The sequence below is a fragment of the Grus americana genome, chromosome 1 (assembly GCF_028858705.1).
Source record: "Grus americana isolate bGruAme1 chromosome 1, bGruAme1.mat, whole genome shotgun sequence".
Lineage (NCBI taxonomy): Eukaryota > Metazoa > Chordata > Aves > Gruiformes > Gruidae > Grus > Grus americana.
Genome location: NC_072852.1, coordinates 29,419,682 through 29,436,156, shown reverse-complemented (window position 1 = coordinate 29,436,156; position 16,475 = coordinate 29,419,682). Strand labels below are relative to the sequence as shown.

Genomic DNA, 16,475 nt, shown 5'->3' with positions numbered 1-16,475 from the left:
TTTCTTTTTAGGTCTGTTTTTGGTTTTGTTTAATCTTATCTGTACAATCAACTTCTCCTGAACTTTGCATTAGCATTTGAAGTTCTTTTCAAATCTTAGTTCATCCTTTTTTTCTAAATAATGAATCCCGGTAAATAATTAGACCCTTAATGTATTGCATAGTTATCTAGATCCTTTAAAGGAAACTGGAATTTAGCATGTCCGATATTTATCTGACAATTTAAAAATAATTCTTAAAGGGCTATAAAGAGTGAGAATTGTCCTGCACAGCTTGAGAGTTCACTTAATCCGAAAAGATTGTTTTAGACCTAGCCGTCCCTGGACAAGCAATTGCTTTGTGCTTGTGTTGAGGACATGGGAAGGTGTGTATGGCATCTGCCGCTTTTGGAGCGGCCGCCTCCGCGTTCCCTCTTCCTAGAGCCTGTCTTATTCCCAGACTCATGGGAAAGCAGATTTATTTAGTAGCAGTTAGCATCATGCCTGAACTATGGAGGAAAGGACCAAGGACAGTAGGGTGGTGCTGTGCTTCCTCTGATCTGGTCACCGCCAGGACGTGCTGTAGTGGCTGCACTGGGGAAGCGGGAGAGGAAAAGGTAAATCTTTCAACGTATAGTAAAAATTGCAGCAGACTGTGCCAGTCCCTGGCTGATAAGGAAGGGTAAAGTGACTTGACAGTTATATGCAGTTATATGTCTCTGCGATCAGAGCGTTATCTGAACTGAAAAAGTAACAGGAAATAGAGTAAAGGTAGGATAAGATTCTGAGGTAGGTATGTATGTGTGTATGTATGATGCACTGCTCCAGTGTGCATAACTCTGCTCCTCCTGGAGTCACTTTTAGTTTTACCTTTGACTTTGTGAAAGGCAAGTTTAGGTGAAAACTGGAAGTTTCTACAACTCCTAGTCTTAAGAGAGTTTTGTGTAGCAGTGGCTTTATTATGAGACACGTTGGAGTAGCTGCTATGCTGCAATCCTCTCTTTGTTTCAAATTCATTTAATGTTCCTAGTGCCAAAGTCTTCTAGATGGAAGAAGCCAAAATGGTGAAATTAAAGCAGCTTCATTTTCTTCTGGTTTTTTTGGGGGGGGTGGAGGGGGATGTGGGGTGGAGGGCGGAGAGCTGTGGCTATAAGTAGGGAAGTCTGTTCTATTTAAAAAAAATAATTGAGGAACAGTGTTTGGCTCAATTACAAGTACTTCTTGTTGCTTGCAAAAGTTTTACAACTTGATCTACCTAGTAACTAAAGCTTGAAAAATAAAACGGAGCAAAGAGAAGCTTGTTTATCACAAGCATTACTTAGGTATTTCATCTTAAATAACAAGTGTTGTAGGCTGTGATTCAATCGGATCTATTACCCCACTAGACTAAAGTTTGCAGAATATTGCCTATTGAAAGAAGCTTGAGGTGAGAAATAAACAGTGTTTTGATCATTATGGTCTACTTCAAAACTGTTTCTTTAAATTGTTTTCGCCAGGGCATACTTTAATTTTCGCAGGTATTAACAACTCTTTATGTCAATCCTAATGATTCAGTTTCTTTTTTTTCCATGCAGTTTGTTTTCCACCCCCACGGTTGATACATACTCCATTTGTGTTAGCCTTGGTTTTCAATTTATAAATGTTTCCAGCATTTAATTTCCAAGGTTCTCCTTGTTTGCATCTGTTTTATCCTGCTGTTATATGGAAGTAGATTAATCAGTCAGTTTTATTGGCACACCAACAATGAAGTCCAGTGTTAGAGACTCAGTAATGACTTCATTATGTATGATTTCTCATTTGCACTTGTGAACTCAGTTTACCAGGCAACATCAATAAACTGAAATGCTGCCCTCCTTTTCCACAGTAAGACATTTTCAATTCACCTTGCCCTTGCAGTCCTTTTCTCAAGCCCCCTTTTTTTAACCTCTAGATGATGAGATTTTCCCCAGATTAGCCCTTTCCCCACCTCCTTTGGGGCATCCCTTCTCCCCAGAATGAAAACTTCTGTAATATCCTAGGTAAATGGCTAATCTTATGGGAAGCTTCAACCAAGGAATTAATTGGTTTTGAAAAGAGCTTGAGAGTCATGGTAGAGGAATATTAGCTTCCTGTGCACCACTGCTTCAAAAGGTTACTCTGTACTGACATATAAACAGAGGAGAGCTAAATAAGAAGAAAATGATTATATTACCTTTCTGTATTAATTGTTAATGTACTTGCGTAACTGTTACTGGAATACTGCCCTCAGTTGGAGAGGGGTCAGGGGAGAACCACAAATATCTCTGGAATGACTGGAGTAGTTGAAAACATGCCTTATTGTGGAAAAAACTCCTGGAGTTCAATATGTTTAGTGTTAACGAGGGGGACTAGGCAAGAGGGGCTTGCCTAGTCCCTAATAAGCATGATACCACAATGAGCAGAAATTTGGTAAGACGATTCTTCAGCTGTCACAGACAAAGGGAGAACTAGATGGAGTGTCTGGAAGTTCAGTTAGACTAGAATTAAGGTGTACGTTTTTTTATTTGAGAGCAGGAAGAGCTGCCAAATATTTGGTGGGTTTAGGTGTGTTAAGTTGGCTTTACTCTTCACAAGGTGGCCGTTGCTATCCATATCCTTCGATTTTAGAACTTGAGTAAGGGACAGTCTCTTTTCCATAGCAGTTCCCCCAAATGGAGATAACTTCTATATTTTTCATCTCAGGTATTGTTCAAAGCAATATTGAGACCTATTTCTTTCCCTTCACAGATGCACACATATTTTGTATTTTATTTCAGGCTGTAGAGGTTCTGCTTTTCAAAAGAGCTTAATCTTAGAACAGCTCCATCTGCTTTTCCTTCTTCTTTGGCAGTGCATTTTAAATATCTGCAAACACCTTCTGCTTATTTTCATTGTATGATCTGGTGGCCTGTAATGGAGACGTTCTGCTTCTGTTATCACTCACCTTTGGCAAGTGAGAAAGAGCGAATGTTATAACATGCAGCAGGGTAACCTGTGGCTATAGGAATGAAGCCATAGGAGTTTTTGCTGCTCTGCATTACCACAGTGCCTGGCTTTGTTCTTGGGAAAGGTTGGGTGTTTTTCCCTTCTTAAAAAAAAAAAAAAAAAGGCTATAAAGGTGGATTTCAGCATATTTAGGGAGAATTTTTACAGAGGGTACTAGGTTATCAATGTGTGCTGTTATGTAGGGGAAAGAACGTTTAGGAGGGAGGAAAATGCCAGTCTTGAACACTATTTGCTTGTGAGGATTTAATCTCCTTTCCGGTTCTCAAGCAGGACCTTAGCTATGTGATATTTAAGAAAACAAAAAACATCTACCATAGATTCAAATTGTCATGAATAATTGATTAATAATAATCCAATTCTCAAGATTAAATACCTAAAATATGCCCATGTTTTACAGAGAGAAAGGTCATTGCTATCCATCATTTCCTGGCTTCAATTGCCTCTTTCTCCTCCATGAAACACTCTCCTGATAGGAGTGGTTCTTTGGAGAAAGGGATGCTTCATTCAGCTCTGTGGGGATTAAACAATTTTGCATGTTCTTGTGCCCACTATTTCATTTACTAAATTCTTCTTTATTGCGTTTTGTTTGAAATATAAACCTAGATATTTTTTATCTTTTTGTTTTCTCTATTTTTATGCTGACATTTTTACTTCACATGAGTATTTATTTAAGTTTAACATCAGGAGATTCCCTTCTCCTATTGGCTAAATATGTGGATGATTTTCATAATTTAAATAATGTAGTTTGAGTTTGGGACTTTTTTCCCAACAAGAAGAAGGTAATCTGCTGTTAGAACTGTTCTTTTTATTTTATATTAATCCAGATATCTTTTCTTGTCTAATTTATAGTGCACAGTCATCTTACAGTTACTGTGATTTTAAATGACTGTGTTTATTCTGTCTAAAAAATAGTGCAAAGTGCTTGAGGTAACTTAAATGGTTCTGTTCAAAGGTAAAAAGTATGAGAGATACAGTCTTCTTGCAGTGTAACTGTGTGAGTACAGAAGTTGCACAGAATATAATGGCAGTTATTCAAAATATATTGCTGAGTCTGAAAGGTGTATTCTGTTAGTTAAAAAAGTGATTTGTGGACAGTGTTCTAAATATACCCAGGTATTTGCTTCATCTGGCTGTGAAAAGAGTGTAAGCCTATGAATGACCAAAACTTGAATCAGTTCAATACTTAAATATAGGAATGCAGTATTTGATATTTAGATCCTTCTTTAAAAAAGATAAATCTTTGAGGAATTTGGCCAGTAGAAGTAATAGAGGTATGAAGGACCTCCCTGAGACCTCCTCTCCCAGAGATGTTTTCTAATCTTCTCGCCAGCACACCCCCAGCCTGGGTTACTTCTGTTTCTCCCCCTGACATGGCAGATTTACTATTTCTGTTCCAGAAGTCCTTAGAAAACTCCTCTCATGCCTATTGAGGAGCCTGATGGGTTCTTCACTTCTTCCCAACCAGTTGTAAGATGGCTGACAATGCATGCATTTTTTTAAACATTCTTTAAAAATGCTGTGCATTAGCTAGTTCCCTTAGCAAAACACAGAAGGTAAAATGTGATTTATTATCATAGTTTTGTACTGGTTTTGTCTGGGAAAGAGTTCATTTTCTTCATAGCTGAAAGGGTTACACCACAGCGAGTTTTCCGCTACTAAGTAGTGAAATAAGACTGATTATATAAACTGGAAAAAAGCTAAGTATGTTGCACAGCATATTCAGAGTATTCATGCCAGTCAAGATAAAGCATCTCATAAAGGTGGTGGTGAAAATTATGCTGTTTAACAAAATTTTGGAATTTAGTTGGCTTGAAGGCAGGCCAGTGTGTTGTGCATCAGAAGTACTTGGGCCTGTGAAAGACCCATGGATTTACTCCTACTGATGATGCACCAGTTGAAGCTGAGAAGAATGAATAATAGTGCTCTTGCAGTAGGCTGAGACATACAAGTGAGAAATCAGAAGCCACTGCTGTATCAGGATACCAAGAAACCAAACAATTTCAGTATTCCAAATAAACTAATGAGAGCTTGCAGCTGGTGCACGCATAGGCAACTGGAACTCATGCTCGCTGCTGTTCACCTGAATCTTGATGACTCAGCTGGGGTTGTTTAGATTTCTCTCCCCCTTTTTTAATGGGTAATGATGATGTACTCTTTCCAATCTCTACTTGGAGGACTTGTGCAGAAAGATAGGCCTTTTCTTGCTGAAAGTGTATCCATCTTCTTGCCATTTTGATTTCCAGTTGAGACAGTTTTACATCCAAGGAATTTCACACCTCATTGTTGTACAACAAAAGCATTTTCATTTAATTTTTATATAATCATCTCCAGGGCAGAGAGGCATTTTCAGATAGCTGTATCCTTACAGTTACAGTCTTCAGAGTCTAAGACTGGATCTTCTGCGTTTACAGAAGTCACCTGTGGAATGACCTGGGTGTTGCTGAAGTTAGTAGTCCCTTACTTGTGAACAGAGCTGCTGTGGGATGCAGATGTTTTCAGTGTAACCTCTCCCCTTGGACTTTGTTGAATGTTTTGAAGGGATGCAGTTAATGATGGACTGCGATAGGTGAGGGGTTTCTATACTCAGTGGTGAGTCCATGTGGAGAAATAAACTTCTTGCTGTTGTTGACCCACTTGCAGAACAGTCGTCAAACTTCAATAAGAGCTTGAAACCGCACCAGATGACCATAAGATAGATGTGTATATTCTGCATATTGCTAGTAGCCAGAATTACCTGGAGCCTTTCATTTTCTGTTTTACCTTACTTGACTCTCAGAACATCACCTGAATTTATGGTCTGAGGCTGAGGAAGTTTGGATGGCAGTAATCATCAGTACCAGACAAAGGTGAAATTCTTCAAGTAATGTGAAGATTACGGTGGTTGCTGTGTTTGAGCCTGAAGTAAATTGTATCTTAATTTCAGAATATTTTCCTTTGTTGTATTGGTACTGTCTCAGAATTAATGTGCTGCTATGCCTAGATGGGAAAGTATATTTATATTCTTTTCCTGATTAGTTCCTTGTATAGGGGAAAAAGTACAATATATGTGTAGTGGTTCCTTAAAGACGAAGAGTAATAAGACTCTGACTGCATTCTATGTGAAATATTATACTACAAAACCAATGAGTCAGTGTGGTTTCAGTCTGCTATTTTCAGTACTAACGGTATTCAGTTAGCCATTTTTAGCAAAGAAAACACCAAATTACAAAGTGCGTGAAAGTATCGTCATGCAAGTTGTACTTTTAGGAACCTGTTTTCTGGCAAAAATGTCTTGAACTTAAACCGTGGCAAAAATTATCTTAGGTTTTCTCTTTTTAAATTTTATTTTACATTTGCTGTTGTGTGTGGAACACTTGGAGTATGTTTATACAGCTGAAAAGTAGTACTGTATATTGTGTGTACATCAAAATGATTAAATTAATTCTTCAAAATAAAGATAGCCAAAATAGTTTTTAATCTTTTGAATTTTGTATTTACTGCTTAAGAGGGGCTCATGGTCACAGCAGAAGGCTTAGCTAAGTAATTATGGTTAAACATTTTTCTTCTTTAAATAGCTATGCAGAAGAAAGAGAGGTCTGAATACTACTTACTTCTTCTGCATTCTGGTAATACCTGCAGTGCAAAAGGACTCACAAGTACCTTTCTGAAGGTATTTTTGTAAAGGACAAGGAAAAACAGGAGACTATGACCTATTTGCATGTTGTTGTGGTGGTGGCTTTTTGTTTTCTTAAAAAAAAAAAAAATCTTCATGATCCAAACCCAAAGGATTCCTTTGAAAAACATTCAAATGTCAAACAGCATGGTCACTCAGACTGTTTCTAGTATTGGTTTTGTTAACTCATTATCCTGACGAGTAGGCCTCCAGAAATACTGAGGCTTAATTTAAGAGAATGTTGAAGTATTTGCCACCTGAGCCTTAACTATTTTCAAATGAACTGTAGTTTTCTGGCATGTGAGAAACATGTTTTTGTGTGGAGACTGCTCTTGAAATTTATGACATGAAATGCAAACCCAGAGCATTTTAACATGAGAGCTTTCAAATTCTGTTCTATGCCCGGACCTATGAAAGTTAGAGGCTTAAATTTTTCTTTTAAACCTGCTTCCCTCAAATTCTATGCAGTATCTTGATTATCATGTTTTTGCTTTAATCTGAAGCTATAAATATTATGACGTTTAGAGAAAATTGTAAGATGTGGCAACGCTAATGTTAATTACAGCAGAATTTCAATCAAGAGACTATTTCCTGTTGCAGAGGTTCCTCAAGTTTGAGTTTTACTGATGAACAGCTCAGACTTAAGGTTGTATAATGTTTGCATAAAATGTTACGAAGTTTACTTTTGAGACAAGTCAAGTAGAGCAAACTGTTAGACAAGCCTATAAAATATGTAGCCTATGAGTCAGATTTGACCTTCCGGGCAAGTTTTTGCCCCTGAGAGACAGCACAAGCTGTTTGCCCGTTCCTCAGCGGAGCAGGAGCAAGGCTGCCTTCAAGTCTGGGTAGCTACGAAATATGTCTGTCTTCAAAAATAAAAGCTCTTAGCCAGTTAGAAGGTATGTGCCTTTTCCCATCTCCCTTCAGTAAATGCGTAATTTAACTGCATTCTCTAAGTTGCAATTTGAAATAAAATTCACATTTTTACAGAAAAGCAGTGAAAGATTCTTATGCTGACCAAAATTTGCTGTAAGAGCAATGCCAAACCAGAGTGAACAACTTTTAGGTCTCTGCAATTCAGAAATACAGGAGATTAGTGAACGATGCTCCTTTTGCTTGAATTTCCAAATGGAGGAAACATTACGTTTTAGTGAGACGATTTAGGATCAGCCTGCCTGGAAGGGTTTATCTGAGTGATCAAACTAAGTGTTTCATAGAAGTGATATAAAAAAATATTTGGATGGTGAGGCGGGATACAAAGCTAGTTTGGGTAACGCACATGTAGTTTTCATGTATGTAATTTTCTTAAATTACACCAGCTCATTTAACAATTTAGTATTTCCTAGCTATTTGCTTTGTAACTGTGATCTTATAAAAGTATTTCCCTACCTCAATATATATTCTTTTTATTGTGTGCTGACTTTTTAGTTATAATAGTCACTATCATATTTATAATGGAAAATCAATTGAGAAATATTTTTATATGGAAATAGCTCTTTCAGCAGACTGTACACTAATCACTCTATAAAGTATCTAGCACTGTACGTTCATGCATCTGAAGTTGTTATAAAGATCTGCAACATGTTTCATAATAGTCTTCATTACAGCCATTCTGTAAACTGTTTTGTGCTGCATCAAGACTTGGAAACACGAAACTAGTGTGAGTTTTATATTTACAACAAATAAGACAGTGTTTAACTTCTAAATTATATAGAAGGGAAAAAACCCAACACACAACACAAGTTTTAAAAGGAAGAATTCTAATAAACACTACCTTTTCCCCTCCCTTCCTCTTGTTCCTTTCCTTTGACTGTTACTTCATCTACTTCTCTGTCCACTGGATTTTCTGATTACCATCTGTAGGGTAGTGTTATGCCTAAGGAATCTTTTCCCTACAAACTTACTCTTAATTTTAAATAAATCACTGTTTGTTTTTGACCGTTTATACATGACAAAGCATCCGCTACTCTCGCTCTGAGAGAAGAGCAGCCCAATGAAGAGACTTCTTTTGCTGTGCTCTGCTCCCTTCTTGAACAACAGAAATAATCTGGCAAAAGCTTTCTTTCATTATCACGTCTGCATCAACACCAGGGATTCTGCTGAGATAGCTGGAATAGGGCAAGAGGTTTAGGTCTTATTATCAATATTTTGTTGGATATATGTGGAACAGGTCCTTATGGAAAAGGACAGTAGACTTGTTTGATTAGCACAGGGAAGGTTCTCACTTTGCTCTCAAAATTTAAACTCACAGTTAGAAATCTGTTTCACAGTGACTATAACAGAATGGCATTTGAAAGTTTGGATCATTAAAAAAAATCCTTTAGAAATTATGGACATTTAGGAAGAAAGTAAAGGATATGGATTGGTGATACGGTAGAAGGAGCAGTGGTGGCTATCATGGTGGAGTCAAAGTTGGAGGAGCGCTGAAGGTTTGTTCTCATTCTTAATAAATTGTGCTGTGTCCTCTTGCCCACATTTATTTTATAAAGTAAAAAAAAGAGAGAAAAGACTGATCCAGTCCTATTATAGTTACTGTCTTTAAGCCATTTTTCTCTTTTCTGCTTGCAGAGTTTTCTCTAGTCTCCCCTTGCCCTCTTTTTGTTGCTGTCTGTTTGTTTGTTTGAGCAATCCTTTTTCCTGTTTCCCCACTTCTTTCTCTATTACAATTACTTATATGTAAGCAATGACAAGAAGGTTGTGCTTAGAGGCTGACTGGAAATGTTTTTAAAGTGCTTCAGTATAAAGGCCTGTTCAGCTTCTGGGTGTTAATATCAAAATTGCATTAAAGCTATTTTGTAAGTAGCAATGAACCTTCTTATTAGAATGAATATTTTGACTATTGGGGAATTAACCGTAAATTAAACATTATGAAAAAGTAATGTGCATTCAGGAAAAAAACCCCACAACTGTTCATATTACAATGTACTTTGAAAATCTCTGCTTCTGGAGTCATGTGATTATGTGAGATTTAAATTTTCATAAAACAAACCAAAAATTAACCTAGTCTTAGTCTGTAGCTACTGATGAAAGCTGAAAGTTAAAGACTCAAAATTGAGAATGCCAATAAAAAGGATGTATTGAAAAATAAAATATTGATGATTTTTGAGTAGTTTGGCTTGGCAGTACTGCACTGTACGGAAACAAGGAACTTTGTCTAAATGAGTGTAACACTAATTAAATATAAGGTGGTAGGGTGAGTTGTTAATTCCAGCAGCCTGAGTCAATGATATGGCACAATGAAATGTAGCTAGTTATGCTGAAGGAACAGTAAAGAAAAGGGTGCTGGCATTAACTCCAGGTGGCAGGGCTATGGGAGCCGCGCAGCTAAAATGGCAGGTGGCATGAATCTTTAGTAGAGTGGATAAGGATGTATCAAACCCAGTGCAGCTCTGCCCTTTTGACAGTTGTTTGAATGGTTTCTTAAGAGCTCCTCTGTTTGGGGCCAAGAAGTACAAGAAGGGCGGCTGAGATGTTTCCCAGGCACGGAACAGCTGTGGAGCACAAAGGGATGGTGGCAGCAGTTTGGATCCCCCATCACCAGCCTGGTCGAGCTGCTGTTGCTGATGATGACATAAATGCTTTTGTGGGGCTGAAGGCTTGTGTGAGCAGCGAAGGAAGGTTGTTTGCATGTGATGTAGTTGCTGTCTTTGCTGTGAGACAAGGGTTGCTGCTGTCCTTCAGATCCTTTTGGGTAAGAGGGGGTTGCTGCCTCAGCTGTGACTTTTTAAAGCACTTGAATTTTTAAAGGACAAAAAAATGAATGTAAATGCTTATGCTTTCACTTAACATGCTCTTTCTTTCCTGTAAAATTTGTCAGCTTATTTGCAAAACCTTCTAACAAAGTGGTTTAAGATGTAAAAATGGACACTTTTCAGTATTGTGAATAATGTTGACAGAGCACAGATTTCACTCCTGTATCTGCACTCTGCTTAAAAAAAAGTAATTGTGATTAGTGTACAGAAGGTGTGGGGGTTTTCTCCTTAAATAAAGGGAACTATGTCTTCTAAATAAGACAAAACAAAAGATTTTTCAGAAAAAAAAATCCTTGTTGCAAGAAGCACTGATTCAAAGCATGGGCATCATCCAAATTTAAATGCTAATTAGAAGCATTTTTAAACAATAGGTGAACTAAATAAATGTCAGTGGGCCAAATTATGTAGTTTTATAAGTTGAAAGAAATATTTTTTTATATCTTAATAGAAAATGAAAATGATTCCATATGTAATGTTGAATGCTTTTAAACATGTAGAAATAGGAATACTCCCTTTGTGTATGTTAAACACCAGTGTTCTGCTGCTATTCAGTCAGTTTTGCAGTATAAGGACTTGCAGGTGCTACTAGTCTCTACTGTAATGAAATAGTTTGAGCATAATAATTCCATAGATTTGTATCTTGTTTCACGAATGGAGTGGAGAATCTGAATTTTAGTTCAGTTACGGGATGAAAGAAAAAAGTTGTATGAGTAATTTCATCCCGTTAAGACAATTTACCTGTTTCTTCAGATAATCTGGTATTTTCTCCTTTGTGTTAATGCGTTTCTTCCTCTGAATTTTTGTGCTTGTAGCTGTTGGTCACTGATGTGACGCTGTATTTTTCTAGCAGGACAGATTTGTAACTGTGTGGCTTAGATAGCAGAGCTTTCTTGTGAATTGTTTGAGCAGCCTATGCTTTGCTTCCTTTCAGGAAACTAAGTGCATCGTTTTTACAGGAAGTTCGGTCTTCACCAGCCCCAGTCAGCAATCTGACTTTTGCACTGCTCAAAGGGATGTGTGCGTGAGCAGCAGGCAAAAACTCATTTAGCATATTTATTTTTTTACTATATTGAATTCATATAATGGAGGTCATGTATGAAAGCTTGGTCAGAATGGGTGGGTTTGTCCAGCTGAGTCATAAAGAGGACTTCCTGGATGATTTTGGTAGAATGCAGTAAATAAGAAGTAAAAAACATTTTCCTTTGTGCACGGTATCGGTGACAATGATTATGTGTGAAGCTTTGAATTGAACACACAAATCTCTTAGATGATAATTTTTTACATTCTGAAATATAACATTGCCTTTTCCTTCAGCATATGAAACTACTGAGGTCTTTTTCAACCAAACTGATTCTGATTCTACTGTTTTAGTGTAAAACAAAGTTAAACTGCCTGTGGGGTGGGGAACGGAAAGGGCAGCGAGCCCTGATGCAGAGATGCAGCCTTTAGTCCTGCTTGCACTTTTGAATCTAGGAAAGGAAAAAAAAGAGAATTTAGGTTTTTCAAGGACTCTGATAAGAGGACCTTTCAAGGTTTATTCTCAAGAATCTGATTTGTACAGCTTGCACAAAAACATTTTGGGTGAGATTGTGCCATATCTCTTTAAGGCACACCTAAACAGTTCAAAAAAGGAAAAAAGAGCTCTCATTTCTGGGTCATCCTGATGCCAAGCTGGTGCATTAGTGGCATAAAGCAGCCCAAGATCCAGCTTTGGTTATGGCAGGTCTGCCTGAACTCTCTGTGTGTGACTTAAAATCCTGTGGTGGCCTGGGGTCCCTGGAGTGCTTTGGGATGGGGAAGCCCCCCCTCATCCAGCCCATGGGAATAGCAGCCAGGTGGATTGGTGATGGGAAGTCCTGTGCCCATCTCCTAGACCCTGCTTGTCACGAGGGAATTCCTGTGGCTGAAGGACATCCGTAGCAGAGACTAAGGCTTCTCAGTGTGTTTAATGTTGTCCATGCAGATACATGTTGCTTTTCTTTCTCCTCACACTTTGCTTTTTCAGAATCGGGAAATAGATGGACACTTGCTGCACTCTCTACCACGCTGCCACATCTTTTTTTCTCCTACTGACAGTCACTCTATTAACTATCCCGCCTGCGTAAAGACAATCTGGGTCCTGCAGAGTTATTGTTGTGGACCTCAAGTCCTCACCCTGCTTTCTGACAAAGAATTTCCATTTTCCATCATGCCGCTCTTGCTGAATGTGGCTGATTTTTGGCCTGGGCACCAGGACGCTCTCTGACCTTGAGCAGAAGGGGAACTATTGCTTCAACTGTAGATGACTGTGCAAATGTGATGTGTTTATCTTTGTTTAATTTCATTGCTTATCAACTAGTGATTTATCATTTAATTCTTTTCTTACTAGTAAAATTTGTAGCAAATACTTGAGCTGTAGTGGGATTTCAGTTGTGAATTTTTTTGTTCCTTCTTCCCTACTCTTTTCTGCCCTCACAGACTGAAGTGGCTCAGCTCACTATGTATTTTTTCCCTTTCTGTCTCCTTCCCCTCCAGTGCTGTTGTCTTCTGGGTGGTTGCTATCTGCTCTTTTTTCTTTTGATGTTTTTGCCCTACTGTTGTTTTAATAATGTAAAATCCCAAGTTTTAGCCTGTTCCTCGTGGTTACTGCCCATTTGCTTCTCCTGTTCCATTTTCCTTGCAGCTGTGCTTTCTCTTTCTCCTTTGGTTTTCTGTTACTTGATATCTGCTGATGCCAAACTTAACATCAGCTCTAGGTTGCTAGAAAGAACAGCAGAGAGAAAATAAGTGCAGCAAAGTGATCAGAAACTCAGATATGAGTGTGTGCATTACTATTTTTATACTGATACTCTGTGTGTTTTCTCACTACCTTTTTATATTACCTTGTCTTTGTTGCCATCCTGTTTTAACTCCTATTTTTTCTTATTACATCTTGTTAGCTTTGTTAATAGTAGTGTTAGGTATTACTTAGAATTATAGAGATGACAAAAGACAGAGCACTGAGAGCAGGAGGTAAGACGTACACTTGAGGTGTAACGCTTTTTGGAGTCTTCTGAAACTCTGTCACTTATGTGAGTGGAGGACTATAAATCAAGGGAGCAGTGAACTTCAAGGGAATTGCTCATTCCAAGCATTTGCCTTCGTGTTCTTTTTAAAACCAAGTACATCCAGTTTTTGTGTATGTTTCTATGAGTTTAACTGAACACTGTAATGTCATCATCTGAAAAATCAGTATATATGGCCAGTGGAGAATAAACTTGAGCTTTTGAGTGTTTCCTCACTCAAAGGAGAATGGTTAGGTCTAGGCTTAGAACCTATTTGCCTCACCATCCCATGTTTTTTCTTGCAGTGAAACGTTGTCTAGTTTGTCAGCGGTTGTTGGGGTTTTGAGGAAGGGAGCAGGAGGTGGTAGAGCCAAGAGAACCTGTTTGTGCACTTGCCCAGGTTATGGCTGTTAATGACGTTGAGGTTATCTCTCCTGTCTGGTACATCCTGCTGTACCGCTTATGAGGCAATACCCAGCAAGCGATATCCTGTTGTTTGTAGCTTCTCTTTGATGTTTTTTATTTGATTTGGGAACAAGTAACACAATGGTGAGGGGCATCAAAACTGTTCCAAATATTTGACTTAATGTCTTAAGTTCCATGGGACGCCAGTGTGTCTTTATGCAGTGGTATAACCATATGTTGTAATAGGTACTAATTGCATAACTGCTGTGATTGTCATGCCAACAGCTTGGATTACTTTTTTGCATCTAGTGGTTAATTAATCTTTTTAAAATTAGAGCTCCAGAAGCAAAGCATTCTGTTCCTCAGTGAGGTGGAATTCTGTTGAGTTTGCACCCCTTTGTACCCTCTATAGTTTGGGTGACTGTCTTCACACTTGTTAAAATACCAATTATTTGTGTTTCAGAAATAGATCACTTTCAGCACTTTAAAAATTAACAAAAAGCCTAATTCTCTGGTTTTTAATTTTTGTATTTTGTTCTCATATCCAATTTCTACAAGCCACAGTGCATTATAAAGAAAGATTTAACAGTAACAACAACAACAGCAACAAAAATCAAGGAGATCATTATGTGTCTTAATATGTTATCTATGTAGAAAACATAGGAAGAAATACCTAGGCATTTAACCTTAAATGAAAAAAAAAAAAAGTCACTTTCAGAAGTAATCAATTAATGTGTAAAACACCATAAAATGTTGTAATGGTGACTATAAGTTAACCTGCCATTGCACACATTGCTGCTGCTCTCAGTAGTTGTGATGCTATGAAACATGAGCGCAGATACACCGCAGTTCTTTTCCAGTCCTCTAGCAGAATGCATGAGGACAAAATGGATAGATAAATGTTGCAAGTGAAAAACTTGCCATAATATTCCCACTTTTGAACACAGCTTTACATAGAAGTTTATTCCCCAGGTGTCTGGGTGCCTGTTACCTACAATGTCCTGTTTGGTGTTTGGCTCTTCTCTTGGGTTTTTCATGGCAAGCTACTGCTGCTTGTTCTCAAGAAATGAAAAACTGTATGCTACAGTAAGAACTATATTCCACTTTAAGTAGATGTGGCTTATCAATCATGGCATTGTGTGAATCATCTTTATTTCTACCTATGTTGTGATCTAGCAGGAATTTCCAAATCGTCTTCAAAGTTTATCATAGATGCCAATATTTTCAGTCTCACAGAAACCCTTGCTAATTATGGCAAGATTTCTATATGATAAAGAAGGAGAATTTACTGCTAATCTATGGTAATTAGAAGACAAAAGGATATTTGGATTTTGAGATAATTGTTAAAAGATAATTAAAAAAGCGTTAAGGGATTTACTCAGTTTGGCAACAATTAAAAATTTGCTGTTGCTATCATTAGAAAAAATCAGCAGGCATTTCTTCATTTTGCAAAATCACTTCAGGAGAGGATTTGTAAATAGAAAAATTCACGTTTTCAGTGGGAATGCCTATCAACTTTGTAAACCTCTGGCTACCAGCCCTTTTCATGCTTCCCTGTGGTAACTGCTTCTTTCTGGGTATGTCAAAGACATCTTTATACAATTCCTGCAGCCCTTCAAACAGCGTGTAAGGTCCTGCAGTGCTTCCAAAGGAAGGCACTGCAGGTGTCTTTGCACAGATTTAAGAGTACTCTTGGCACCTTCTCGTGCACTCACGTCGCCTTCTCAACCCATAAACACACGTGCACACATGCGTTTGCCATTCTTGTCAGCCCTTCACCGACCGAGAGCCGATGGGATAAAATGTCTTTTCCCTTTGTCCCCTGCCAGCCCCGTCTCTGTTACACCTGGTGTTCCCTGGATGTGTTCTCAGACATATTATAACAAAGTGTTCTCAGTGTGGGTCCTGTAAAACTCGTACCAGCAATTTTACTACAGTATTTTCATTACAAAGGACATCCTGTTTCATAATAATATATTGTATTCATTTTGAAGATGTCCTCTTGTCTTACAAGAAGCAATTCTAAAAAGGTGGTTGATGCTGTTAGTTGGTACTTTGTTTTCCTTGTAAAGTCAGCATGGTATAAAAAATTCAGTGTAAAAAATTGATTTTTAAAGATAGATTGTACCTTGATGGTACCTTGTTATTTAGTTAATGTATGCCTTCTGTGATATGGAAGCTGCAGTATATGCTATTTATGTCCTAGAAAATATTCAAAAATAATTGCTGACAAAAGCCACTTCACAGGTTGACTCAGAGGTACATCTTGTAATCTGAATGTTAATATTCTGGATAGCTCGGCATAGAAAACTATTGATGTAGTTTGAAGATCCATGTAGAGACTAGTCAGTATTTTAGTTAGAAAAGTGGGGAGTGAGAGGGATGGAGGTAGTTGAGTTCTCCCAGCTTCACTGAGATTTTATGCTTATTGAGCATATGAATGCATACAATTTGTAATATTTCTGAAAAGGTAAGATTTTTTGCTAGTCAGTTTGAAATGTTTCCTTTTATATCTCAGGAATTTATGTCTTTTCCAGAAGCAATTTGGAATCACCTTAATTTTACTCTAGAATCCAGGCAGCTCCTGGTTTTACTGTGCAATCCATGACTATCTGTCATACGCTTTATTTTTCCCCTCAAGCTTAGGTCTGTGTTAGAAAGAAG

The 16,475-nt window shown here is 37.8% G+C and overlaps 1 protein-coding gene across 6 annotated transcripts in view; it reads left to right on the top strand.

The window, feature by feature from the left end:
* Window positions 1-16,475, top strand: part of MDFIC (MyoD family inhibitor domain containing) — a 54,597-nt gene that overhangs the window by 15,015 nt on the left and 23,107 nt on the right. The gene's annotated exons all lie outside the window — the stretch shown is intronic.